Genomic DNA, 25,700 nt, shown 5'->3' with positions numbered 1-25,700 from the left:
TTCTTATCACAGTCTTTTCCTCCACTTAAGAACCGTGTTGGTTTCTCATGGTCATGGGATGATCTCATTTGAGGTTTTCATTTTCTTCTCCAAGACTCAGCATTTATCTGGGATTCCAACATTAAATTGCCCTAGTTTGATGGTGACCTACACACAAATCTCTCCTATTACAATGGCTCTTGGGCTATGACTATTGTTGCTTCAGGCAAAAATTCTAGGATTTTCTGCTCAAACACATTTTGCAAAGTAATCCAAATGATACTTTTTAAAAAGACATTGATGTTTTGTGATAGAAACTCTTATGCGTTTTTTTTTTTTGAAGACTGAAAAAGGTACTTCAAATCAAAGAACTTGAATTTTTAGTAAATTAAGAATGGAAATCCAAAAACACAAGGAAGCAGAATTGGGCAGAGGCTCCTACTCAATACATGTGGAGCTGAATCCATGGCCACCTCCAGGTCTACTAGATAAGACATTCCAGAGTGCATCCCTACAGTCTTCCTGTATCTATAAGATATCAATGTGATTCTGAGGATTGAAGAACAAGGAAAACAAACAAATTAACTCCCTCTTCAAATGCTGGAGTCTTAGTGAAGTAAGACTTCCTATTCCAGAAAAAAAATATTCCACAATATACTGTGCAAGTTAAGATGTAAATTTCCAGCCCAAGGGAGACAAGGTACATTAGATTTATTTTACACTGCAGGATTACTAGGTTTCACCAAAATGGTGGGGAAGAAGCTAGAAGGATTCTCTCTATTCACGATTCCCCAGGGGAACATTCCACTCACCCATCCCCACTCCTCTCCAGGTCTCACAACTTGGGATAGAACCTGGTAGGGCCTGTTGAGCTGCAGAGCAGTGAGGAGTTGACATGGGGCAGTGGCACAAACACACTTTTCTCCTCTGCAGTTCAGCCCTTGGGAGCAGCACACATAAAGCCCCATAGCCTCATATTCTGCACCAAAGAAGCAAGGCAGGTTGGGGCTTCTTCTCACTCTTCATGCACATGACCCATATTCCTGTACAGGACATGGTTCCTGCCTCTGTCCTCTCATGGGAAACCTGCGCTCGCAGTGCTGAGGCTCCTGACTTTGTGTGAAGATCAATGTGGGGGCACTCGTTATGGCAGATGTGTAGGTCTCTGTGAACCTCAGATGTCATTATGGAGGAGCTGACCTGAGAGATTCCACAATTAGGAGCCCTTGGACCCATCCTCAACCCCCTTAGGTGCATTCACTGCAGTCTTGCAGGCATGTGCAAATCCACCCTTTGCCTCAGGCACCCTCTAATGCCTGAGGGCAGTATTGACCATGACTGAAAGGAAGAAAGACCTGGGTTTAAGAGCAGTAGACAGCTCCAAGTCAAGAGTGGGTGAACTGAAACATTTAAGAATAATGGAAGAGATCTCCATGGGAGCACAAGGTGGCCCTGCAGAAATAAAATTCAATGCCAATATGTTTCTAGCTAATCAAATAAACAAGCCTATCAATACATAAGTAGATGAAACTCTCCATTTTCCTGTTTATCTATTTGTGAACTTAATTCAGTCACATATCCTGTCATTTTAACACAAGCACTTGTACAACTGCCTCAAAGAAGCAACCGGCCCCAGCTTTCATATGTTTCATCCTCTCACTCACTCACCTGTACAGTACAAGCATATTTCAGGCTGCCCTTACATCAGAAGGAATACTGTTGAACACATTCACTGTATGGAACAACCTCCTAATTCTTTGTGTCCTGGAGCCATGGCCTGGATCTTCCCTGTTTCAGAGAATGTCTTCCCAATGTCTGCTTACATGAGCTCACATGAAATTTCCAAAATTCACTGGAACCCTACGCCACCACTCACACTTTCCTTTATACAATCTTGACCACCAATATCTTGCTTCTCAGTTCTGTTTGAATGCTTCATCTTATGTATGTACTGCAGCTTTCCAATCTCTGTGTCGCACAATGTAACACCTTTTTATCACCTCAGAATGCTTTTCCTTCATACCATACAGGTTGATAGGTGCTTCATTGGTAGCATTCACCTTCATCATTCATTTCCTATAAAAGATGTGAGAAAGAGTCAGAAATTTCTCCATGTTGAAAACCTTCCAAAACCTATTTGCCTATTGTCAACATGCATGCATGAAGCACACACACACAATGCATATTTGTTTTCAATCTGTCACATTAAAAGCCATGTTCTATGTCATTATGAAGCCAGATACACAGGTAATAAAAGGAAAATAAGCTAATGGGGTTACATCAAACTAAGGAGCTTTTGAACAGCAAAGGAAACAGCAACATGAAGAAACAACTGATAGAAGCAGAGAAAATATCTGCAAACTAGTCAGCTAATAAAGGATTAGTATGTAGGAGTAATAAGGATCCCATGAAACTCAGTATACAAAAAACAATCAATCCAGTGAAGAAATGGGTAAAGGACATAAATAGGCATTTTTCAAAGGATGAATTACAAAAGGCAAATAGATGACATCAGCATTGTAGTGTAGCAGGTTAAACCTCTGCCTGTGATGCTAGCATCCCATATGCACACAGGTTTGAGACTGAGCTGCTTCACTTCTGATACAGCTCTCTGCTAATGTACCTGGGAAAGCAATAGAAGATCACCCAAGTCCTTGGTCCCCTGCACCCACGTGTGAGATCCAGAAGAAGCTCTAAACTTCTTAGCTTGAGCTAGGAAGTTTATGAACAGCAAAGGAAACACTCGACAAAGAGAAAAGGAATCAGGCTGAATGGTAGAAAATATTTAAAAACTATCCTCCTGATAACCAATTAAGACATAAAACATATAAGGAGCTCAAGAAACTGAACCAGGCCGGCGCCCCAGCTCAATAGGCTAATCCTCCACCTAGCAGCGCTGTCACACCGGGTTCTAGTACAGGTCAGGGCACCGGATTCTTTCCCAGTTGCCCCTCTTCCAGGCCAGCTCTCTGCTGTGGTCCGGGAAGGCAGTGGAGGATAGCCCAAGTACTTGGGCCCTGCACCCCATGGGAGACCAGGAGAAGCACCTGGCTCCTGCTTTAGATTATTGCAGTGTGCCGGCCATGGCACGCCAGCCATGCCGGCCATTGGAGGGTGAACCAATGGCAAAAGGAAGACCTTTCTCTCTGTCTCTCTCTCTCACTATCCACTCTGCCTGTCAAAAAAAAAAAAAAGAAAGAAAAAAGAAAAAAAAAAGAAACTGAACCACAACAAAACAAATAACCCAGTGAATAAATGGGCAAAGGAAATGAAAAGGCATTTTTCAAAGGATGAAATACAACAGACACATGGACAAATGCTCAGGGTCCCTGACCATCATGGAAATGCAAATAAAATTTCATGTGAACTCATGGAAGCAAATATTGAGAAGCCGTCCTCAAATCAGGTTTAAAGGAGGCATCCCATGGAGCTGTACTCAATGAAACAAGTAATTTCTTATCACCTAAGTTAGAATGGCTATCAGCCGGCACCACAGCTCACTAGGCTAATCCTCTGCCTTGCGGTGCCAGCACACCGGGTTCTAGTCCAGGTCGGGGCACCGGATTCTGTCCCGGTTGCCCCTCTTCCAGGCCAGCTCTCTGCTGTGGCCAGGGAGTGCAGTGGGGGATGGCCCAAGTGCTTGGGCCCTGCACGCCATGGGAGACCAGGATAAGTACCTGGCTCCTGCCATCGGATCAGCATGGTGTGCTGGCTGCAGCATGCCGGCCGCAGCGGCCATTGGAGGGTGAACCAATGGCAAAGGAAGACCTTTGTCTCTGTCTCTCTCTCTCACTGTCCACTCTGCCTGTCAAAAAATTTTAAAAAAATTAAAAACAAAAGAATGGATATCAACAAAACTTAAAAGGAAAAAGAAAAAGTGCTTGTGCATATGTGGGAGAAATGGTAACTAGTCCACTGTTGGTTGGAATGTATACTAGTACAGCCATTGTAGAAGACAGTATGGGGATTCTTCAAAAATCTGAAAATAGATCTACCATTTGACCCAGTCATTCCACCCTTGGGAATTTATCCAAAGGAAATGAAATCAACATATGAAAGGGTCATCTGTACCCCCTATTTTAATGTATATGAGTGAAACTGACAGCTTTATATTTGATAATTTTTTAATAATCCTTATCTACTTTTGTACAACAGTGGTCTTTGTATTTTTCTTGTTGAATTCTTAATTAGTGCAGAATTAAACTGATGAGCATGAAGTGAATTGAATGTATGGGGTTCAGTGTTGTGTGGCCACCAGCATCACATATGGGTTCTGGTTAATGTCCTGTGTGCAACAACTGCTAAAGGCCTGGGAAAACCAGCAGAGATTAGCTCAAGTGTTTGGACTGTGATATCCCATGTGGGGGACCTGGATGAAACTCCTGGCTCCTGCATTTGGCATGGCCCAGCCTAGCCATCGTGGCCATCGGGGAAGTGATCCATTAGATGGCAGATCTCTCTTTCTCTCTCTCTTCCTAACTCTTGCTTTCAAAAAATAAATAATATTGAAAGGAAAAAGGCAGGAAGAAGGAGGGAGGGAAAGCAGGAGTCAGTGAAAGTGGGAAGAATCATTGCAATTTTAAAATTGTATATATGAACTAAATGAAATCTGTTCTCTTTCTGAAATAAATATGTTTAAAAAGAGGTTATTTTAATGCTAGTACCAGTACAACTTCTATGAAGGGGTGGGCCAGCTCTGCTTTAATAAACCCCTAAACATCAACTCATGTGTGTCCTTTCTCACTATATACTCCACTTGTTTCTTTCCTCACACAATTGTGAAGAACAAGTATAGTTCAGGATGTACTTATATCAGGAAGGAATGCATTTGAAACATGCATTGTATGGAACAACTCTGATTCTATGCATTGAGTACAGCTCCACGGGATGCCTCCTTTAAACCTGATTTGAGGACAGCTTCCCAACATTTGCTTACATGAGCTCACATGAAATCTTTCAAAACATATTCTACACTCTACTGCACCCACATACTTCTTTTTATTAACCTTCTACCCTGATATCTCACCTATCAGTCTTGTCTTTGGGGACTATAATGTAGCCTTCTGTGTGACATAAGCCTGGTGTCATGTTAGCCTCTATGTTGTAGAGTTGCCCACCTTGGATCCCACCACAGAATACCTTTCCCTCATACCACACAGGTGGGACCTGCTTTATTGCTGATACTCACATGCATCAATAATGGGCTATAAATGATTTGCAGAAGTTACCTTATCTTCAAGTTAGGTACCCATATCCCAAAACCCCTCTGCCTATTGTCAGCATGAGTGCACATACATGCATGCATGCACACGCACACACACACACACATACCCAAACACACACAAATCTAGACTGTTTCCCTTCTGTCAAAACATTGATATCCATTTTATAATGATCTTATTATGCAACAATATAGAGAGCATGATCTTTTCCTGTTCATATTCTCAGTAACTTGGAGTTTTTCACACCCATTCATCTACTCTGCATTACCCTCTGAAATCTTCAATTTCCTTTCTGTTTCTGTGTACTGGATCCCTCTTCATCTGTCATAAAATACCATTAATTAGTGGTATTTCAATGTCCCACACTCAAAAAATGCCATTGATACATTTCAGTATTGATATATTTCATCTGTGCAAACATTCCAAATGATTTTTCCAATATGATTTTGGAACAATCCACATAGAACAGTCCTTTGGCTCTCCATCACTCAGTGTGATTTTCACAACCATTCAATATTCAATGACTCTATTTTCTTTTTGTGTGTGTTTCTGGGAAATTCCATTTCTTTATATTTTGGTGACCTTAGTGGATCCACATACTATGTTTAAAACAGGGCATTTTAAAGGAAACAGCACCAGGACTGCTAGGTAGGAAGGAATAAAACTAGCTTAAAAGCCCTCAAACACTGACCCTAAGCCTGTGCTCCTTCCTCATTATGTACTTGGTAATGCTTTTCCTCACTCGGTTGCAGTGGACATGTTTGATTCCATGTGCCTTTCCATTTGGAAGGAGCACTATTGAACACATTATTTCTCTGGAACAACTATTTCAGAATTCCTTTCTTTGTGTCCAGCCCTGTGGTGTGACATTCTTTCTGCCTTTCTTCCCAAGAACACCTATGCAATGTTTTTATGCTCATGTGGACTTTTCAGAGGGCCAGGTTCACATCTGGCTTATCTTCTTCTGATGCAGACCTCTGACCCGTGTAACATACCTTGAATACTCACATGGAGTTCCAGGCTTCTGGCTTCAGCCTGGCTCGGTCCTAGTTGTCCTTTGGGGGAGAAAATTGGCAACTGGAACTCTCTCTCTGTCTCTTTCTCTACCTCACTGTCAGTTGGTGTTTCAAGGAAATGTAAACAAATAGGCATTTAAAATACCCACTCTGTCCTCTGTTGTCCCTAGTGGCATGTATTTTGTGCACTGTTTTACTGAAAATACCTCCTGTCATGACCTTACTTTGTGACTGAGTGTCCTGTTCCATCCCCTGTCCCATTCCAGCTCTGAACTTACCTGGCACAGTGCCTCAGATTTGACTCTGCCATTGGGCCACTTCAGGATACCACCAGAACAGGGCTTGGGTTGTGTGGCAGAAGCAGGAAGCAGTCACCTGCTGACTGGGCCTCATGTAAGCCAGTCTGCTGAAAAAGATTTTGGAGGAAGTCAAACATCTCACACTTTGAAACAGATGCCCAGAAGATAAACCCTCTGCTTATCTCACACACAAAAATTACATATGACTACATGTTATTTGTTTATATTCCTGCAGGGCTTGGCCATTGGTTGCTGTTCAGCTCTGTCATGTGGAGAATCATTTTATGAACAAGTGAATGGAGGTTATAAGGCTGCTGGGGCTCATTTGAGGACATGGAGAGCTATCATGTGAACACCACCATTGCAACCCAGCATACTACTAATTATTCACAAACGATGACATCCCAAGAAAGATGCCAGATGGCCTTCCTTTCCTCAATACTGGATACAACATATTATATTGGTACAAGTTATTCCTGGGGAGACTCTTGCTATCAACCCTAAAGATGGGAACATTCAGAATATTTAACAGGCTGCCTATGTACCTCTGATGTCACCAAGTGGTACTCTGCCACCTATATACCTTCCTTCTGGTTATATGTCTCAGGTGGTGAAAGACAATGGGATGCATAAAATTCACATTGTGCTGCAGACAATGTCATGTGTCCATACCACTTTGATGCAAGTACCACAGTTCATACTATCATTCTCTCCTATGTATCCACAGACCCTGACTGATGCATTCCTCAAATCAAGGAGAATTTCCCCCACCTTAAGTCCCACAGCCTACACCACAGCAGCTGAGGCCATCACCACCAGCAACAATTTATGTACCAACAGAATAATGGTAGGATATGAAGTTCCTAAATAGCACACACTTTTAGTTTATTAAAATTAACACATTTGGATAATCATTAAAATGTCAAAGTAGGAAAACAATAACATTTCAAGGAATTTGGGGATTTCATGCAGCCATGTCAGGACTGATGATAATCCTTGGGTCTAAGGTTTCTGTTTTGTGCAAAATACAAGTATATATATATATATATATATATATATATATATATATACACACACACACACACACACACACACTATAGATCAAATAGCAAGAATGTAATGGCTACTAGGAAAAATTTTACTGAGAAGGGGAGGTGCGCTGATCCTATGGGGTTGAACCCACATTTATAGGGGCTTGATTTTTCTAAGTAAATATTTAGTTGCGGCAGTCAAATGCAATGGTCACTAGAATTAATGAAATGTTTACATTAATTAATAAAGCTAGAATTAGGTTAATTACTCTTTTTTGGGTTATACCAAAACTAACTGATTGGAAGTCAGATGTACTAATTAATACTAAAAGAGTAAGACCCTCATCAATAAATTGATACATATAGGAATAGTCAGACTACATCAACAAAATGTATCATGCCACTGCTACAAAGCCAAAGTGACGATTTGATGTGAAGTGGAAATTAAATTGTCATAGGAGGCAAACCATAAGGAAAGTGGACCCAGTAATCACATGAAGGCCGTGAAATCCTGTGGCTCTGAAATTTGTTGAGCCATATACTCCATCTGAAATATTAAATGATGCTTCATAGTATTTGGATGCTTGGAGGAGGGTAAAATAAATGCCTAGAAGGATAGTGATAGCCAAGGAGTGTTGCGTGTTTTCACAATTTCCTTGTATTAAGCTGTGGCAAGCCCAAGTAATTGAAATTCCTGAGGCCAGGCGAACTGAGGTGTTAAGTAGGGGTACTTCAAGGGGGTTCAGGTGGTTAATGCCTGTTGGAGGTAAGCAGCCTCCTAGTTCTGGGGTAGGGGCTAAGCTCGAGTGGTAGAAGGCTCAGAAGAAGCCTGCAAAGAAAAAGACTTCTGAGACAATGAATAGGATCATTCCATATTGTAGGCCTTTTTGTACAATGGGAGTATGATGGCCTTGGAATGTGCCTTCTCATGAGATGTCTAATCATCATTGATATATAGTGAGTGATTTGTTAATAGAGCAATCAGGAGAAGTGTAGGGGAATTAAAGTGAAACCATATGGTTAAGCCTGATGTTGAGAAGGATGGATAGGGCTCTGGTAAGTGGTTATAAGCTTGGTTTAACTATATGATAAGCATGAATTTGGTGTGTCATTAGGTATTATCGTGTAGATATAGGCTTACAAGAAGTGTGAAGACGTAGGCTTGGATCAAGGCTACGGCAGATTCTAGGATTGTGAGGAGGATAAGAATAATAAGGGTGATTTCAGCTGCTGTAGGACTAATTGAGTTAGGGCAAGCGCTGTGCCTCCAATGAGATGTATAAGTAGGTGACCTGCTGCGATGTTAGCTGTAAGTCGTATGGCTAGAACTATTGGTTGAATAAAGAGACTAATTGTTTCAATAATTACTAGTATGGGGATAAGGGGGTAGGGATACGCTGTGGGAGGAAATGAGCTAGTGATGCTTTGGTCTTGTAGTGGAATCCTGTGATTACAGCCCCTGCTGATAGTGGGATAGCCATCCCTAAGTTTATTGACAGCTAGGTCGTTGGTGTAAATGAGTGGGGTAGTAGGCCTAGGAGATTGGTTGAGCCAATAAATATAATTAGAGAAATTAATATTAAGGACCAAGTCTGTCCTTTAGGGGAATGCATTGTTATTATTTGCTTGAGAATTAGTTGGGCTAATCACTGTTGAAATGAAACTAACCAATTATTGATAAGGTGAGTAGGGGTAGGAGATAATAGGGTTGGAAATATAATAATTAGCGCTACGATTGGAACTCCTATTATTGTAGGGGTAATGGGAGAGGAGAATAAATTTTCATTCATTTTGTTTCTCATGGGGAGGGGAAAGAAGTGGACTAAAATGCCTTTAGCACGGGGTTCATAGGGTAGGTGTACTTATGAAACTTAAGTTGGATTAGAGCAAATAGTGAGAGAATTATAGCAATAGTAGTGATTAGTCATGTGGATGTATCAAGTTGTGGCATTTCATTATATATCATTCTCTAGCTTAAAAAGCTAGTGCTAATTTAGCTTCATAATAAGTTTAAATCATAGATAGTGATCAATTTTCAAAGTGTTTTAGTGGAACTATTTCTTTTTTTTAACTTTTATTTAATGAATATAAATTTCCAAAGTACGACTTATGGATTACAATGGCTTCCCCCCATACCGTCCCTCACTCCCACAACCCTCCCCTTTCCCACTCCCTCTCCCCTTCCATTCACATCAAGATTCATTTTCGATTATCTTAATATACAGAACATCAGCTTAGTGTACATTAAGTAAGGATTTCAACAGTTTGCTCACACACAGAAACATAAAGTGAAAAATAATAGATGATTTTTTTAAATGATGATGAAATCAGATCAGACCTATTGTCATGTTTAATCCCAGTGAGTGTCAAGTTGGGAATTGATAATTTCTTTTTTTTTTTTTACAGAAGATCAGTTTAGTATGCATTAAGTAAAGATTTCAACAGTTTGCACCCCCATAGAAACACAAAGTGAAATATATTGTTTGAGTACTTGTTATAGCATTAAATCTCAATGTACAGCACGTTAAGGACAGAGATCCTACATGAGGAGTAAGTGCACAGTGACTCCTGTTGTTGACTTTACCAATTGACACTCCTGTCTATGGCATCAGTAATCTCCCTATGCTCCAGTCATGAGTTTCCAAGGTTATGGAAGCCCTCTGAGTTCTCCGACTCTTATCTTCTTTAGACAAGGTCATAATAAAAATGGAGGTTCTCTCCTCCCTTCAGAGAAAGGTACCTCCTTCTTTGAAGAACTGTTCTTTCCACTGGGATCTCACTCACAGAGATCTTTTTGCCAGAGTGTCTTGGCTTTCCAGGCCTGAAATACTCTCATGGGCTTTTCAGCCAGATCCGAATGCCTTAAGGGCTGATTCTGAGACCAGAGTGCTATTTAGGACATCTGCCATTCTATGAGTCTGCTGAGTATCTCGCTTTCCATGTTGGATCACTCTCCCCTTTATTTATTCTATCGGTTAGTGTTAGCAGGTACTAAACTTGTTTATGTGCTCCCTTTGACTCTTAGTCCTTTCATTATGATCAATTGTGAACTGAAATTGATCACTTGGAATAGTGAGATGGCATTGGTACATGCCACCTTGATGGGATTAAATTGGAATACCCTGGTATGTTTCTAACTCTACCATTTGGGGCAAGTCAGCTTGTGCATGTCCCAAATAATACATCTCTTCCCTCTCTTATTCGCACTCTTATGTTTAACATGGATCACATTTCAGTTAATTTTCAACACTTAAGAATAACTGTGTGATAATTACAGAATTAAACCAGTCATATTAAATAGAACCGACAAAAAAACTACTAAGAGGGATAATGTATTAAGTTGTTCATTAACAGTCAGGGCTATGCTGATCAAGTCACTATTTCTCATAGTGTCCATTTCACTTCAGGATGTTTCCTTTTTGGTGTTCAGTCAGTTGTCACCAATCAGGGAGAACATATGGTATTTGTCCCTTTGGGACTGGCTTACTTCACTCAGCATGATGTGTTCCAGATTCCTCCATTTTATTGCAAATGACTGGATTTCATTGTTTCTTACTGTGGTATAGTATTCTAAAGAATACATATCCCATAATTTCTTTATCCAGTCTAACATTGATGGGCATTTAGGTTGGTTCCAGGTCTTGGCTATTGTGAATTGTGCTGCGATAAACATTAGGGTGCAGACTGCTTTTTTTGTTTGCCAATTTAAACTCTTTGGGTAAATTCCAAGGAGTGGGATGGCTGGGTCGACTGTAGGGTTATATTCAGGTTTCTGAGGAATCTCCAGACTGACTTCCATAGTGGCTTGACCAGTTTGCATTCCCACCAACAGTGGGTTAGTGTCCCTTTTTCCCCACATCCTCGCTAGCATCTGTTGTTGGTAGATTTCTGTATGTGAGCCATTCTAACTGGGGTGAGGTGAAACCTCATTGTGGTTTTGATTAGCATTTCCCTGATTGCTAGTGACCTTGAATATTTTTTCATGTGCCTGTTGGGCATTTGGATTTCCTCTTTTGAAAAATGTCTATTGAGGTCCATGGCCCATCTCTTAAGTGGGTTGTTGGTTTTGTTTTTGTGGATTTTCTTGATCTCTTTGTAGATTCTGGTTATTAACCCTTTATCTGTTGCATAGTTTGTAAATAGTTTTTCGCATTCTGTCGGTTGTCTCTTCACTCTCCTGACTGTTTCTTTTGCAGTACAGAAACTTCTCAATTTGATGCAATCCCAATAGTTGATTTTGGCTTTGACTGTCTGTGCCTCCCGGGTCTTTTCCAGAAATTCTTTGCCTGTGCCAATATCTTCAAGGGTTTCTCCAATGTTCTCTAATAACTTCATGGTGTCAGGACGTAGATTTAGGTCTTTAATCCACGTTGAGTGGATTTTTGTGTAAGGTGTAAGGTAGGGGTCTTGCTTCATGCTTCTGCACGTGGAAATCCAGTTTTCCCAGCACCATTTATTGAATAGACTGTCCTTGCTCCAGGAATTAGTTTTAGATCCTTGATCAAATATAAGTTGGCTGTAGATGTTTGGATTGATTTCTGGTGTTTCAATTCTGTTCCATTGGTCTATCCATCTGTTTCTGTACCAGTACCATGCTGTTTTGATTACAACTGCCCTGTAGTATGTCCTGAAGTCTGGTATTGTGATGCCTCCGGCTTTGTTTTTGTTGTACAAGATTGCTTTAGCTATTCGAGGTCTCTTGTGCCTCCATATGAATTTCAGCATCATTTTTTCTAGATCTGCGAAGAATGTCTTTGGTATCTTGATTGGGATTGCATTGAATCTATAAATTGCTTTTGGGAGAATGGACATTTTGATGATGTTGATTCTTCCAATCCATGAGCATGGAAGTTTTTTTCCATTTTTTGGTATCCTCTTCTATTTCTTTCTTTAAGATTTTGTAATTCTCATCGTAGCGATATTTAACGTCCTTGGTTAAGTTTATTCCAAGGTATTTGATTGTTTTTGTAGGTATTGTGAATGGGATTGATCTTAGCAGTTCCTTCTCAGTCATGGCATTGCTTGTGTATACAAAGGCTGTTGATTTTTGTGCATTGATTTTATATCCTGCCACTTTGTCAAACTCCTCTATGAGTTCCAATAGTCTATTAGTAGAGTTCTTTGGATCCTCTAAGTAAAGAATCATATCGTCTGCAAAGAGGGATAGTTTGACTTCTTCCTTCTCAATTTGTATTCCTTTGATTTCTTTTTCTTGTCTGAAGGCTCTGGCTAAAACTTCCAGAACTATGTTAAATAGCAGTGGTGAGAGTGGGCATCCCTGCCTGGTGCCAGATTTCAGTGGAAATGCTTCCAACTTTTCCCCATTCAATAGGATGCTGGCTGTGGGTTTTTCATAAATTGCTTTGATTATATTGAGGAATGTTCCTTCTATACCCAATTTGCTTAGAGTTGCCTAGTAGTCCTGGCTAGCTTTCATCATGAAAGGGTGTTGAATTTTACCAAATGCTTTCTCTGCATCAATTGAGATAATCATATGGTTTTTCTTCTGCAGTCTGTTAATGTGGTGAATCACATTGATTGATTTGCGAATGTTGAACCATCCCTGCATACCAGGGATGAATCCCACTTGGTCTGGGTGGATTATTTTCCTGATGTGTTGTTGTACTCTATTGGTGAGAATTTTATTGAGGATTTTTGCATCTATGTTCATCAGGGATATTGGTCTATAATTTTCTTTCAGTGCTGCATCTTTCTCTGGCTTAGGGATTAAGGTGATGCTGGCTTCATAGAAAGAATTTGGGAGGATTCCCTCTTTTTTGATTGTTCTGACTAGTTTGAGAAGAATTGGAGTTAGTTCTTCTTTAAATGTCTGGTAGAATTCAGCAGTGAATCCATCCTGTCCTGGGCTTTCTTTGTTGGGAGGTCCTTTATTACTGTTTCAATTTCTGTTTCAGTTATGGGTCTATTTAGTTTTCTATGTCTTCCTGGTTCAATTTTGGTAGATTGCATGTGTCCAGGAATCTATCCATTTCTGACAGATTTTCCTGTTTACTGGCATACAAGTCCTCGTAGTAATTTCTGATGATTCTTTTTATTTCTGTGGTGTCTGTTGTTACATTTCCTTTTTCATCTCTGAGTTTATTGATTTGGGTAATTTCTCTTCTTTTTTTAGTTAGTTGGGCCAATGGGGTGTCAATTTTGTTTATTTTTTCAAAAAACCAGCTTCTCGCTTGGCTGATTTTTTGAAGTGGTTTTTTTTTTTTTTTGGATTCAATCCTGTTAATTTTTCTCTGGTTTTAATTATTTCTCTTCTACTAGATTTGGGTCTGATTTGCTGCAATTTTTCTAGGTCCTTGAGATGCGCTGAAAGCTCATTTATTTGGTACCTTTCCAATTTCTTGATATAGGCACCTATTGTTATAAATTTGCCTCTCAATACTGCTTTTGCTGTATCCCATAAGTTTTGATATGTTGTGTTGTTATCCTCATTTACTTCCAGAAAGTTTTTGATTTCTCTTTTGATTTCTTGAATGACCCAGTGTTCATTCAGGAGCATGTTGTTCAGTCTCCATGTGTTTGCATACTTTCTAGGGTTACCTGAGTTGCCTATTTCCAGCTTCATTCCGCTGTGGTCTGAGAAGCTGCATGGTATGATTCTAATTCTTTTAAATTTGCTGAGACTTGCTTTATGGCCTAGTATGTGATCAATCCTAGAGAAGGTTCCATGCACTGCTGAGAAGAATGTGAAGTCTGTAGATATAGGGTTGAAAGTTCTGTAGATATCTGTTAGATCCATTTGGGCAATAGTGTCAATTAAATTTGCTGTTTTCTTGTTGATCTTCTGTCCGGATGATCTGTCTATTTCTGAGAGTGAAGTATTAAAGTCCCCCAGTACTATTGTATTGGAATCTAAATCTCCCTTTAAGTCCCTTAACATATCTTTTAAATAGACCGGTGCCCTGTAATTAGGTGCATATACATTTATAATAGTTACATCTTCCTGTTGAATTGAACCCTTAATCATTATATAGTGTCCCTCTTTGTCTCTCCTAACAGTTTTGGTATTAAAGTTTATGTTGTCTGATATTAATATGGCTACACCTGCTTTTTTTGGTTTCTGTTGGCATGGAATATCTTTTTCCAACCTTTCACTTTCAGTCTGCATGCATCTTTGTTAGAGAGATGTGTTTCTTGTAGGCAACAAATAGTTGGGTTGTGTTCTTTGAGCCAATCAGCCAATCGGTGTCTTTTAACTGAAGAATTCAGACCATTAATGTTTAATGTGACTATTGATACTTAGTGACTTTGCCCTGCCATTTTCCCGGAGATATTTTCTAGTATATGCTTTGAGCTTTCCATGCTCTTTTACTGGTAGGTGTTCTTCCTTTCCCTTCTTTCATATTGATGGCCGTGTTTCTGTGTTTCTGAGTGTAGCACATCTTTAAGTATCTTTTGCAGGGCTGGACGAGTGGCCACAAAGTCTTTCAATTTGTGTTTGCTATGAAAGGTCTTTATTTCACCTTCATTCACAAATGAGAGCTTGGCAGGATATAATATTCTGGGCTGGAAATTTTTCTCTCTTAGCACCTGTGCTATGTCTCACCATTCCCTCCTAGCCTGTAGTGTTTCTGATGAGAAGTCTGCTGTGAGTCTGATTGGAGATCCTCTGAGAGTAATCTGACGTTTCTCTCTTGCACATTTTAGGATCTTTTCTTTATGTTTCACTGTGGTAAGTTTAATTACCACGTGTCGTGGTGAGGATCTCTTTTAGCCATGTTTATTGGGGGTTCTATGAGCTTCCTGTACTAGGATGTCTCTGTCCTTCTCCAAACCCGGAAAGTTCTCTGCTAGTATCTCACTAAAAAGGCCTTCTAATCCTTTCTCTCTCTCCATGCCTTCAGGAACTCCTAGAACTCGAATGTTGTTTTTTTTAATAGTATCCTGTAGATTCCCACAATATATTTTAGATTTCTAATTTCCTCTTCTTTTCTTTGGTTTGACTGTATGTTTCCCTGTGCTCTATCTTCTAAGTCCAATATTCTCTCTTCTGCTTCACCCATTCTGTTTTTAAGGCTTTCTAATGTGTTTGTCATTTGATCTATTGAGCTCTTCATTTGATTTTGATTTCTCTTCAGTATCACACTTTCCTGTTCTACTTGTTTCTGAGTTTCATTTTGATTCTTCCTTAAAATTTCATTTTCACGAGAGAGATTTTCAATCCTGTCCAATAAGGATTTCTGTAGTTCAAGGATTTTCTTTTGAAAACTTCTGAATGTTCTTATCATAAATTTTTTGAAATGTGTATCTTGCATTTCTTCTATCTCATCATCTTCATAATCTTGGCTTGGGGTGTTTTGTTTATTTGGAGGCATCATAGTGTCATCGTTGATCTTGTTCCCTCGATTTCTGTGTGTGCTGCTTGGCATAGTTAATTCTTCTTTCATCACTGTGCGTTTTTTTTTATTTTTTTTATTTTATACTATGTCCGTGTTAAGTGGACTGCCTGCTATTGGAGGAGCCTTGGAGGCTTGAGATGGGTGCGGCCTGAGAGCTCTGCTTGGTTCTTCCTGATTAAGGGTGTGCAAACATGACACCCTCATGTTTTGCGTGGTAAATCTTTATTTATTTATTTATTTATTTATTTTATTCAGGGGGTAAGTAATACCGCACAGCAAGGCTGTGCAGAATTGATGGTATTTAGCTTCCAGTCTCTGGCTTCTACCCAAAGAGTCTACGTAGGCTCCTCTGGACTCCCACTGGGTTGCCTAGGCTACTGAATTGTAGTGACTCAGTTCCTTAGCTCTCCCCTGTTGATATGTAAATCCAGAGAGGGGGCCTGCACTTTGTCTTTTGGGAATTCTTCAAGCCTTGCAGCCTTGCAACCTTTGCAAGGTTAGGGGAAAGAGAAACCCCCAAGCTTTTTTTTTTTTTTTTCCTTCTTTCCGGTAGTGAGTTTTCTGCACTTTCCGGCCCCCCTCTAGATTCTAACCCCCGTTTCCCTGCCAATGTCTTGGGTTATTGAGCTCACTTCCCCTTCCAGTGCCAATGTGAGGACTCGGAGCCCTGGACGTCCCAACTCTCCCCGCTGCTCTGTGGAACTATTTCAAGAACAATAGGCATGAAGCTGTGATTTGAGCCACAGATCTCTGAGCATTGGCCATAGAAAAATACTGGACTAGTTGAGATAAGGGTGGCTTGGTTAAGGCATCCAGGGATAGCATCTGTTTTTAGCCCTAGTGAGGGGATGGCTCATGAATGAAACACATCTTCTGATGAGATTAATATATGGATTGGTAATTCCATTGCAATAACAACTCGGTTGTCAACTTCCAGTAGTCATATGTCACCTGGGTTTAAATTGGATGTTGGGATTATATATGAGACGAAGTTCAGGTCTTCATAGTCTGTGTACTCATAACTTCAATATCACTGGTGGCCTATGGTTTTTACTGTCAGGGAGGGGTTATTGATTTCATCTATTATATACAAGATTTGTAGGGAGGGAAGTGCAATTCAAATTAGAATAATAGCTGGGAGAATAGTTCAGATGGTTTCTACATCTTGGGCATCTATTGTGCGTGTGTGGGTAAGTTTTGTAGTCAGTATTAGTGAAATAATATAGAGGGCCAAGGAGTTAATTAGAAAAATGATCATAAGCCTGTGGTCATGGAAGTGGAGTAATTCTTCTATAATAGGAGATGAGGCATCTTGGAAGCCTAGTTGAAATGAATATGCCATAAAGATATATAGGGGTTGAACCTATAAATTAACTTCAACAATGTTATGTAATAGTTTTACTAATATCTTATTGAGAAAGTCAGAATGGTTATGCAGCTGGCATGAAACCAGTCTTAGGGGGTTCGATTCCTTCCTTTCTTGGCCTAGGCTTTTACGTAAGCAGGCTCTTCAAATGTATGATATGGGGGTGGACATCCGTGAAGTCACTCTAGATTTGTACTGGTTAACTCAATAGTTTCTACCTCTCGCTTTGAGGCAAAGGCATCCCAGATTATGAAAATTATTACAATTACAGCAGTGAGGGAGATGAAGGAGCCCATTGATGAAACAGTGTTTCACATTGTATAGGAATCTGGGTAATATGAATATCATAAGGGCATGCCAGAGAGTCCAAGGAAGTGTTGAGGGAAGAAAGTTAAGTTCACTCCTACAAATATTACAGTGAAGTGGATTTTGGCCTAAGTAGGGTCCAGAGTGTAGCCTGAGAACAGAGGGAATCAATGAGTGAACCCCCCCCATAATGGCAAATACAGCTCCCGTGGATAAGACATGGTGGAAGTGGGCTACCATGTAGTACATGTCTTGAAGAACAATATCTAGGGAAGAGTTGGCTAGTACAATTCCTGTAAGACCACCTACTGTAAATAAGAAAATAAACCCCAGAGCTCAAAATATGGCTGGGGATCACTTAATATTTCCACCATGTTGGGTTGCTAATCAAATAAATACCTTTACTCCCATAGGAATGGTAATAATTATAGTAGCTGATGTGAAATAGGCTTGTGTATCCACGTCCATTCCTACTGTGAATATGTGGTGAGCTCAGATGATAAACCCAAGGAAACCAATTGATATCATAGCCCACACTATTCCCATGTAGCCAAATGGTTCTTTTTTGCCAGAATAATGTGTTACAATATGAGAAATTATTCCAAATCCTGGAAGGATAAGAATATATACCTCAGGGTGTCTGAAGAATCTAAATAAGTGTTGATAGAGGATAGGGTCTCCTCCTCCTGCAGGGTCAAAACACGTTGTGTTTAGATTTTGGCCCATTAAGAGTATTGTAATGCCAGCGGCTAGAACTGGCAGGGAAAGAAGAAGAACGGCTGTTATGAGAACAGATCATACGAATAAGGGGGTTTGACACTGAGATATAGCAGGGGGTTTTATATTGATGACAGTTGTGATAAAATTAATGGCCCCTAGAATAGAGGACACCCCAGCCAAGTGAAGAGAGAAAATAGTTAGATCAACCAAGGCTCCTGCATGGGCTAAGTTACCCGCTAGTGGTGGGTAAACAGTTCATCCTGTACCTGCACCGGCTTCTACTATTCATGAAGCTAACAGAAGAAAGGATGGTGGGAGGAGTCAAAAGCTTTTATTGTTTATACGGGGGAAAGCTATATCGAGGGCCCCAGTTATTAGTGGGACTAACCTGTTTCCAAAATAGGTATCACTATGACGAAAATTATTACAAAGGCATGTGCAGTGATGATTACATGATAAATTTGGTCGTCTCTAAGTAAAGTTCCTGGTTGGCTTAATTCTGCTCGAATTAACAGACTAAAGGCTGTTCTTACCATTCCAGCTCAGGATCCAAATAGGAGATAGAGAGTTCCGATGTCTTTATGGTTGGTAGAGAATAATCATCGGTTAATGAACCGAAGCAGGGGTAAAATGGCTGAGTAAGCATTAGATTGTAAATCTAAAAACAGAGGTTGAGCCCTCTTTACCAAGCCCTGAGGTGAAATTTTCATGTTGAATTGCAAATTCAAAGAAGCAGCTTCAATTCTGCCAGGGCTTCTCCCACCTTCTTTTTTTTTTTCTTCTTCTTCTTCTTCTTATGGCAGGAGAAGTAGATTGAAGCCAATTGATTAGGGTATTTAGCTGTTAACTAAAATTTCGTGGGGTTGGATCCCACCAATCTAGGGGGACTTAGCTTAATTAAAGCACCTGATTTGCATTCAGAAGATGTGACGTTAATTTGCAGTCCCTAAGCAGGAGTTAAGAATAATTTACTTCCTTAGAGCTTTGAAGGCTCTGGGTCTATGTAACATAAACTCCTTCTAATCTTAGCTTAGTACTGAAAATATTTGTGTGAGGGGAAGAAATATTGTTGATAAAATGATTAGTGGGGCTATAAATAGTATGTGTTTCATTGATTCGAATTGTCATTTTATTTTTAAGTTGTTGGTTGTTGGGAATATTGTCAGTGAGGTAGATGAGGCGTAAATAGAAGTATAAATTTAGAAGTGCTAATATAGCCATTGTAGTGGGTATGATGATATTGCCATTTTTTGTTAGCTCTATTCACTTAGGGATAAAGCCTGTTAGTGGGGGTAGGCCTCCTAGTGATATTAAGGTAATTAGGATGGCTGAAACTATTAGTGGGGTTTTATTTCATATTTGTGATAGTGAAAGGGTAGTTGTGCTTGTGTGATGTATAAATATTATGAACATGCGAATTTTTAATAGCATATAAATAGATTGAGAATTATAGTATTTGGATTAAATATAATAATGGCTACCATTCATCCCATGTGGGCAATTGAGGAGTACACTAAGATTTTGTGGAGTTGGGTTTGGTTAAGCCCTCCTCAGCCACTGACTATAATTGATAGGATGGCTACTAACATTGTTAAAGTTGAGTCAATTGATGGTGAGATTTGGTAAAGGATAGATAGGGGTGCTAGTTTTTGTCATGTAAGAAGAATGAGTCCTGATTTTAGGGGGACCCCTTGGGTTACTTCTGGGACTCAGAAGTGAATGGGAGCTATTCCTAATTTAATGATTAATGTTAATATAATTAAGATTGGGGTAAAGTGATTTTGTGGATTATTGTTCATTGGCAAGAGTCAAGAATGTTAAGTGTAATTACTATTATTAAGATTATTGATGCTGTGGTTTGTGTTAAGAAATACTTAGTTTCACCTTCTGTTGATTGTGGTGTGGCTTTGTTAATTAAAATTGGAATAATGGCTAATATATTTATTTCTAGGCCAATTCATATGGTTAATCAGGGGGAGCTAAATACTGTAATTATTGTGCCTAGGAACAGGGAGACTTGAATAATAGTTAGGACTAAGGGGTTAATTAGTATGGGAAGGATATAAACCAACATTTTCGGGGTGTGGGCCTGATAGCTTATTTAGCTGACCTTACTATAGAATTTGGTGTATCAGGTAGCATGAAGAATTTTGAGTTCTTAGGTGTAGGTTCAAGGCCTATAGTTCTAGAAATAAGAGGGCTTAAACCTCTATTATTTACTCTATTAAAGTAACTCTTTTGTCAGACATATTTCTATATGTGAGGGAGAATGCTTGAACGTATAAAGGGTATGGAGATGTGTCATATGCATAGAGCTATTGTAAGAGGTAGGAAACTTTTTCATAGGAGTTGTATGAGTTGGTCATAATGAAATTGAGGGCAGGATGCTCAAATTCATAGGAATGACATTGTTAGTAGGAGGGTTTTTACAGCAAAATTAATTGTAAACATTTCTGGATTAGTGTGGCTGTGAAATGAGCCTAAAAATAGGATGGTTGTGAGAGCATTTATTATAATAATATTAGTATACTCAGCAAGAAAGAATAGAGCAAATGGACCACCTGCATATTCTACATTGTTCCAGGCTACTGGCTTCAGCCAGGCTTGGCCGTAGCTTTTGTACTTTAGGGGAGAAAACTGGCAGCTGGATTTCTCTCTGTCTCTTTCTCTACCTCATTGTTGGTTGGTGTTTCCAGGAAATGTAAACAATAGGCATTAAAAAAAAAAAAAACATTCTGTCTTCTGTAGTCCCTAGTGGCATATATTTTGTGCACTGTTTTACTGAAAATACCTCCTGTCATGACCTTACTTTGTGACTGAGTGTCCCATTCCATTCTCTGTCCCATTACAGCTCTGAACTCACCTGACCCAGCACCTCAGATTTGACTCTGCCACTGGGCCACTTCCGGATACCACCAGAACAGGGCTTGGGTTGTGTGGCAGAAGCAGGAAGTAGTTACCTGCTGACAAGTCCTCATGTAGGCCAATCTGCTGAAAAAGATTTTGGAGGCGTATACATACACACGCGCACACACACACACACACACACATATCAGTGTGTTGCATTTTGATATAGCAGTGTCAAAATTTAGGACCTCAATAACAACCAAGTGCTACAGATTGCACAGCATGATACTCCTGTTGGAAGCAAACATTTCATCAAAGCCCCAGTCTACAGTTGTGTGATGTGTGATGACCAATTGCTTGGATGAGACTCAAGTTTTGGGATGCCTGTTTATCAAATCCTATGATGATGTTGCAACACTATGAAGAGATTTCCTGTACAGATGATACAGTATGACCATGGTAGCAACTGTGGAGACAGGCTGACTATCAATAAGAGAATCAACCTTCTGAATTCAGGGGAATTGAAAACTCCACTGAAACATCAGCCTTGACATGTGGCTACTTTTATAAACAAACAGAACAAGCCAACTGGTTTTGCCCTGGGAACTATTGCAAGGAGAGTTGCTAATCATTATATCAATATTGCAAATCCAGCCAAAGATAACTGCATATCTAAATGTCATCTATCCAATGGAATCAGCACTTCAGTGCCTCAGGTTCTCTATGGAGTAAATGGAATTTCAATCCACTTGAGTTTTGGTACCCTTGCAACTGTGGGGCCTGTTTTGTCAGTTCTGGGACAAAGATGCCAGAAGAAAACTAAAAGCTTCAGAACAGCTCAATCACAGGACAATTTGCTGACACAATAACAATGGAAACAGATTGCCTATCCTTGCAGCTATGACTTGTCCAAGGGACATGCAGTTTTTAATCCCTCAAAGAAAGACTACATTTTCCTGCATAAGGGAGCAGAAGAGTATAGCTTAGAGGTCAGAGGCATCAGAACTGTCCAGAATTTTTCACACCTCTCTGCACACATTTGAGTGCCATGATTGGACAGCTTAAAGGATGGAAATATGGAAATGGAGTTTATCCTGGGAGATAACGATGTCATTGTTCACCAGCCAATCAGTGACTCCTTCTCTCCATTGCACGCCTGCTACAAGGATTTTCTGAAGTTCCAAGGAGATGGAAATTACTATAAAAGTTATATTTCTGTGGGCAATGCCAGAGACTGTGTCATGCTTATTCAACAACATGTATATTCAAGATTATTAGAAAACCGTCTATGGACCCTGTACTTTGTTATAAAACATTTGGGAATTAAAAGGAACAACAAAGTTTGAGCACAACCAGATCAAGTCAACTACAACTACTACCACCCCCCAATTCCAACACCCCCCACCAAACCAACAACAAACAAAAACCACACAGGTCCCCATCTACCTACAGTGGAATCTTCATGCCCTGTAGGTGAGTTCTCAGGGTCCGCATTTCTTTCACTGACTTTACCACAGGGCAACTCAACAGAACTTACCCTCCTGGGGAACAGAGGGGATGAATCTCCCTCAGTCTTCTCTCCATTGTGCTCCTGCAATTTGATCTGCTCTAGCCATGTTGTAAGGTAAAGGCTAATGGAAGCACATTGATCAGGTGGTAGAGGATCTAACTGCCTGTTCAGGGAATAGGAAATAGTTAAAGGTACTCTAGTCTATTAAGAGGAACCAAGTGGGGTGAAAGCAAAGTACTTTAGTCACATAACCAGGATTTGATCATGGAAAAAGGGGCCTGTAATGAACCAAATAGTATTTCAAGCTGAGGGGTGATGTGCCATTGCGCCACACCCTATACCCACCATCCAGTTTCTGGGAGTCCAGTCTTCACAACTGTGAGCTTCACCAAAACCATCACAGTGGGAAGCAAACTTCCTTCCAGGATTATATTTGTGAACCAGTAGGTATGGATAGGGCGACTGGATCACAAGTGGGTGGGGGTCTGTTGGGGTAGAGAAGACTAGTAAGTAGATTTGTTAGGAGGAGTTGGGGATAACATAGAGGCATAACAGGTAGGATAACACAGGGCAATTAGCAGGTTAGGTATTATAGGAACAGAGTCTTGAAGAGCTGGGCATGGAGTAAATGAGGTCAGGTACTGGGAAGGAGTGTCATTTGTCAGGGAAGGAAAAGGGTGACAAAATAAGGAGATCTTGGAGGAGGGTAGATTAGAGGATTATAATTTGATGGGCCTGAGGCATGGCAAGACTGAGGTGAGAGATCATATGAAGGTAAGGACAGTGTGGAAGATCAGGCTGGTGTGGGAAGCAAGTGGGCAGACAGGATGTAGTCACAGAAGGTTGAAGTTGCTATGTAGATATGAGAGGAAGGAGGTGGGGGAAGAGGGAGGTAGAGGAAGAGGAGGGTGAGGCTAGGGAGAAGGGTGAGAAGAACAGTGAGGAGGGAAGGAAGGACTAGAAGCAAGGTCAGGCTGGGATGGGCAAGCAGAAGACAGGTGAGGCAAGCATCGAGGTACAGAGCAAAGGCGAGGATGGCCAGGAGGGTGACAAGCAGGAGCAGCATGAGGCTGAGATGGAGGATAAGGAGGAGGGTGAGGCTGGAATGACATACCGGAAGGAAGGTCAGGCTAGGGTGCAGGGACAGAAGGAACTTGAGGCTGGAGTTGAACATAAAGAGGAGGTGGCTGATAAAGAGAAAGAAAAGGAGGGTGATGCTTGGAAGGAGGACCAGGAGGAGGGTGAGGCTGGAGCAGAGGATCAGAAAGAGGCTGCAGTGGAGAGGGAAGACCAGAACGAGGGTGAAGCTGGTGTAGAGGAAAAGGACAGTGAATACGATGGCAGGGAGAAGGAAAAGGAGGGTGAAGAGGAGGGTCAGAAGGAGGGTGGTGCTGAGTCTGGGAGAGAGGATCAGGAGGAGGGCGAGCCTTGGGGGCAGGATGAGAAGACAGGCGAGGATGGCACAGAAAAGCAGGAGGACACTGAGAGCAGGGTGAGGAACCAGGAGGAGGGCAAGGTTGGTGTACAGGTGCAATGAACAGCTGGCACCATGTTGACTGGACAGAAGGATGGTTGCACTGTGGAGAAAGACTGGAGGAAAGGCCAGACTTATGGAGAGCAGTGACAGGAAGGTGGTGTCTTCATAAAAGGCTAGGAGACAGGTGAGGCTTTTGTTCAAAAAGTGTTAGAAAGCATTTCTGGAGATCATGGCCACAAGGAAAAGGAAGGCTGAGAGGAACATCTGGAGGAGGCTGCGACTTGTGTTTAGATGCAGGAGGGCTAGGCTTGCACTTGGGAGCAGTGGGTGGGTGGGGCTTCTGTTCAGAGACAGAAGAAGGGCAAGGTTGGTGTTTAGGATGAGAAGGGGGATGAGGTTTGAGTGAGGAATTAGTAGTAGGATGAGCCTTTTGTGGAAGCCCAGGAGTGTGAGCAGGAGGTGCAGGAGCAGGAGCAGGACCTGGCTGGGGTGCAGGATCAGAGGGAGAGTAGGGCCAGTATGGAGGAGCAGGAGGAGGAAAAGGCTCAAATACTGAACCCAGAGGAGGGTCCAGGGGGAGAAAAGGAAAGTCAGATATGGGGGGGGGGGGCTCTAGGAGGAGGGTGAGTCCAAGATGCAGGATCTGGGGTTTTTGCCTGGTGTGAAGGGACAGAAGGGATGTAACAATGGTATGGCTGACTTGGATAGTTGGGCTGGAGTGGAGGGCCCGGAGGAGGATGAGGCCAGTATGGAAAAGCAGGATGGTAAGGCTCAAACACAGAGCTAGTAGGGTCAGGCTGGGGTGGAGGACCAGACACATGGCCTGGGCTATAGGATCAGGAGGGTCAGGCTGGAGGGAAGATAAGGAATAAGGGGGAAGATGGCATTGGGAGGCAAGAATTATTTGAGGCTTACCTGTCATGTTCTTAGGAGAGGCTCCTAGCAATCAGAACCAGTGACTGGTAAGGGTCCAGGACTACAGCTGCTTTTATAGGCCAGCCTGTGTCACAGTGCCCCTTATGACATAAGCATGCCCCTCCCACCTGGGCAGTGAGTACAACTTTGGATTGTAGCAAATGGTTTTTCCACACATACCCACACTCCCACCTCCAAAACCATTGCACCTCCACTCCCTCTCCCATCACATGCTAGATTCATTTTTAATTATCGTTATATACAGATCAACTTAGTACATACTAAGTAAAGATTTCAACAGTTTGCACCCACACAGACATACAAAGTATAATGTATTGTTTGAAGACTAGTTCCACAGTTAATTCTCATAGTACAACTCATTGAGGACAGAGGTCCTTCATGGGGAGCAAGTGCACAGTGAATCCTGTTGCTGATTTAACAATTGACACTCTTGTTTATGAGTTCAGTGATCACCTGAGGCTCTTGGTATGAACTGCCAAGGCTATGGAAGCCTCTTGAGTCCACAAATGCAGACATCATTTAGACCAGGCCATAATCAAAGTGGAACTTCTCTCCTCCCTTCAGGGAAAGGTACCTCCTTCTTTGATGGCCCCTTCTTTCCACTGGGATTTCCCTCACAGAGATCTTTCATGTA

General features: G+C 41.1%; 1 long non-coding RNA gene and 2 pseudogenes across 4 annotated transcripts; 1 reads left to right on the top strand and 2 right to left on the bottom strand.

The window, feature by feature from the left end:
• The window catches only part of LOC127489058 (vomeronasal type-2 receptor 116-like), a 106,453-nt pseudogene that overhangs the window by 31,701 nt on the left and 49,052 nt on the right, over positions 1–25,700 (bottom strand).
• Positions 623–25,131, bottom strand: LOC127489104 (uncharacterized). Of its 4 annotated transcripts, none has more exons than XR_011385722.1 (4): positions 25,046–25,131; positions 22,999–23,138; positions 6,496–6,620; positions 623–2,055 (listed from the first exon to the last, which is right to left on the bottom strand). It is a non-coding gene; the product is annotated as an uncharacterized lncRNA (long non-coding RNA). The 4 variants fall into 4 exon arrangements; XR_011385723.1 differs by lacking the exon at positions 22,999–23,138 and adding an exon at positions 22,681–22,816 and having other exon boundaries at positions 25,046–25,129; XR_011385724.1 differs by lacking the exons at positions 22,999–23,138; positions 25,046–25,131 and adding an exon at positions 18,207–18,284 and having other exon boundaries at positions 6,496–6,623.
• LOC127490092 (mRNA export factor pseudogene) lies at positions 19,872–22,186 on the top strand (annotated as a pseudogene).

This window comes from Oryctolagus cuniculus (genome assembly GCF_964237555.1).
Source record: "Oryctolagus cuniculus chromosome 16 unlocalized genomic scaffold, mOryCun1.1 SUPER_16_unloc_1, whole genome shotgun sequence".
Lineage (NCBI taxonomy): Eukaryota > Metazoa > Chordata > Mammalia > Lagomorpha > Leporidae > Oryctolagus > Oryctolagus cuniculus.
The sequence above is the reverse complement of the archived record's forward strand: the minus strand, read 5'-3'. Positions and strand labels throughout refer to the sequence as shown.